General features: G+C 41.7%; 1 pseudogene across 1 annotated transcript; it reads left to right on the plus strand.

Moving 5' to 3' along the window:
• Positions 1–1,428, plus strand: LOC309962004 (zinc finger CCHC domain-containing protein 17-like; annotated as a pseudogene). The gene is made up of 2 exons: positions 1–435; positions 671–1,428. The product of its transcript is annotated as a zinc finger CCHC domain-containing protein 17-like (transcript).
• The last annotated feature ends 1,187 nt before the right edge of the window (positions 1,429–2,615 follow it).

Genomic DNA, 2,615 nt, shown 5'->3' on the forward strand with positions numbered 1-2,615 from the left:
TGCGCGCAATGCTGCGGCGAGGAGACCGGACGCTGATACCGAGACACTTGAATTAGCTTTAGCAGAAGAGAAATGGAGGAACCATAGAACATTAAGGATGAATTCAGGAAGACCTGAGACCATGGAGAACTTGCCTGCTCTCTACACTATTTTCCAAGGAGAGGTTGCTATGGTGACAGACTATGGAGCCTTTATCAAAATCCCAGGCTGTCGGAAGCAAGGTCTGGTCCATCGAACTCATATGTCATCCTGTCGCGTGGATAAGCCCTCTGAGATAGTAGATGTCGGAGACAAAGTGTGGGTGAAGCTTATTGGATGAGAGATGAAAAATGATAGGATAAAAGTATCCCTCTCCATGAAGGTTGTCAACCAAGGGACTGGGAAGGACCTTGACCCCAACAACGTTATCATTGAGCAAGAAGAGAGGCGGAGGCGGTCCTTCCAGGATTACACTGGGCAGAAGATCACCCTCGAGGCTGTCCTGAACACTACCTGCAAGAAGTGTGGCTGTAAAGGCCACTTTGCAAAGGATTGTTTCATGCAGCCAGGTGGGACCAAGTACTCTCTGATACCTGATGAGGAAGAGGAGAAGGAAGAGGCAAAGGCAGCAGAGTTTGAAAAGCCTGACCCCACGAGAAATTCTTCTAGAAAAAGAAAGAAGGAAAAGAAGAAAAAGAAACATAGAGACAGGAAGTCATCTGACTCTGACAGCTCAGACTCTGAGAGTGATACAGGCAAGAGGGCAAGGCACACGTCAAAAGACAGCAAGGCAGCAAAGAAGAAGAAAAAGAAGAAGAAGCACAAGAAGAAGCACAAGGAGTGAGAGTGGAAAGAGTGGAGGGGGTGGTGGAGAGAAGGAACCAGGAGCCTTGTGCCTTGAAGCGCTGGCTCCTGGAAAGACTCAGTAGTGAGAATATGGCCTTCCACCCCATTGACTTCTCTCCCATGGGAGATGGCTTCCCCTCCTGCCACAGGCAGGTTTGCGAGATATCAAAAGTATCTGCCTGAATGAGTTGTTTTCTTATCACTCCAGTCCCTTTGCAAGTGACCCCTGCAGCTGACCCATTCATTCACCCAACTTCCTTCATTCAGCAGAAGGTCCTATTACCCTCTTCCAGCTGCCACTGCCAGAGCCAGAGTCCAGGCTAGAGCCACAGGTACTGCTGTGGAGGTGAGTCTGGCTGTAGTTGGAGAACACAGTGATTGGCCCCACCCTGTTGGCCTTCCTTGGGCTGATTGGTGGGTGATCTCTGCTGCATCCAACACAGGGGCAGAGGGAGACTGGCAGTACTAGGGAGAACATGGTAAGAAGTGGTGCTCACTTTTTCCATTCCCCCTAACATGATTCTACTATGTTAGAATGACAGCCAGGGGTCACAGCCAGAAAACCATTGTTTGCAGTGACTGAGCTTGTGTGTGACGTTCCGCCCGATCACTGAACCAGACAGTTCAAGCCAAGATCATTGCTTTACTTTTATTTACTACAATGTGAATCAGTTGGTTCCAAAAAAAAAAAAAAAAAAAGAAATAAAATATATGGAGATTGGGAAGAAAGACATAAAGTTTTCTCTGTTCCTGGATGACATGATCATCTATGTACAATATCTGAAAGAACAGGCAAACTCCTGGAATTAATAAGTGATTATAGCAAGTTTTCAGGATACAAGGTTAATATACAAAATTCACTGACTTTTTGTATACCAGCAAAAAACAAGTTGAATTTTAAAAACACAATGCCATTTACATTATTACCCCCAAGAATGAAATACTTAGGTATAAATTTAACAAAATATGTACAAGATCTATATGAGGAAAACTATAAAACTCTGATGAATGAAATCAAAGAACTAAAAAAATGAAGAGAAAATTCATGCTCATGGGTAGAAAGACTCAGTATTATCAAGATGTCAGTTCTTCCCAACTTGATCTATAGATTCAATACAACACCAATCAAAATCCCAGCAAGTTATTTTGTGGATATTGACAAACTGATTCTAAAGTTTACATGGAGACGCAAAAGACCCAGAATAGCCAAGAAAATGTTGAAAACATCGGAAAATGAACACTACGCAACTTCAAGACTTACTGTAAAGCTGCAGTAATCAAGGCAGTGTTGCATTGAAAAAAGAATAGACAAAATGATGGATCAGAACAGAGAGCTCAGAAATAGACTCACATAAATAAAGTCAGCTGATCTTTGACAAAGGAGCAAAGGCAATCCAAAGGCAATACAATAGAGAATAGATAGTCTTTTCAACAAATGATGCTGGAACAACTTGATACCACGTGCAAAAAAAAAAAAAATATATGAATCTAGGCACAGATTTACAACTTCCACAAAAAAACCCTCAAATGAATGATAGACTTAAATGGAAAATGCAAAACTATAAAATTTCTAGAGAACACAGGAGAAAATCTAGGTGACTTTGGGTTTGACAATGACTTTTTAGATACAACACCAAAGCACAATCTGTGCAAGAAAATATTAATAAGTTAGATTTCATTAATATTAAAAACTCCTGCTCTGTGAAAAGCACTGTTAAAATAATGAAAAGACAAGTCACAGACTGGGACATGCTGAATGAGTTTCTAGTAGCTAAGAGAGAAAAGAGAGA

Source organism: Leucopleurus acutus (genome assembly GCF_964270905.1).
Source record: "Leucopleurus acutus genome assembly, chromosome: 5".
Taxonomy (NCBI): Eukaryota; Metazoa; Chordata; class Mammalia; order Artiodactyla; family Delphinidae; genus Leucopleurus; species Leucopleurus acutus.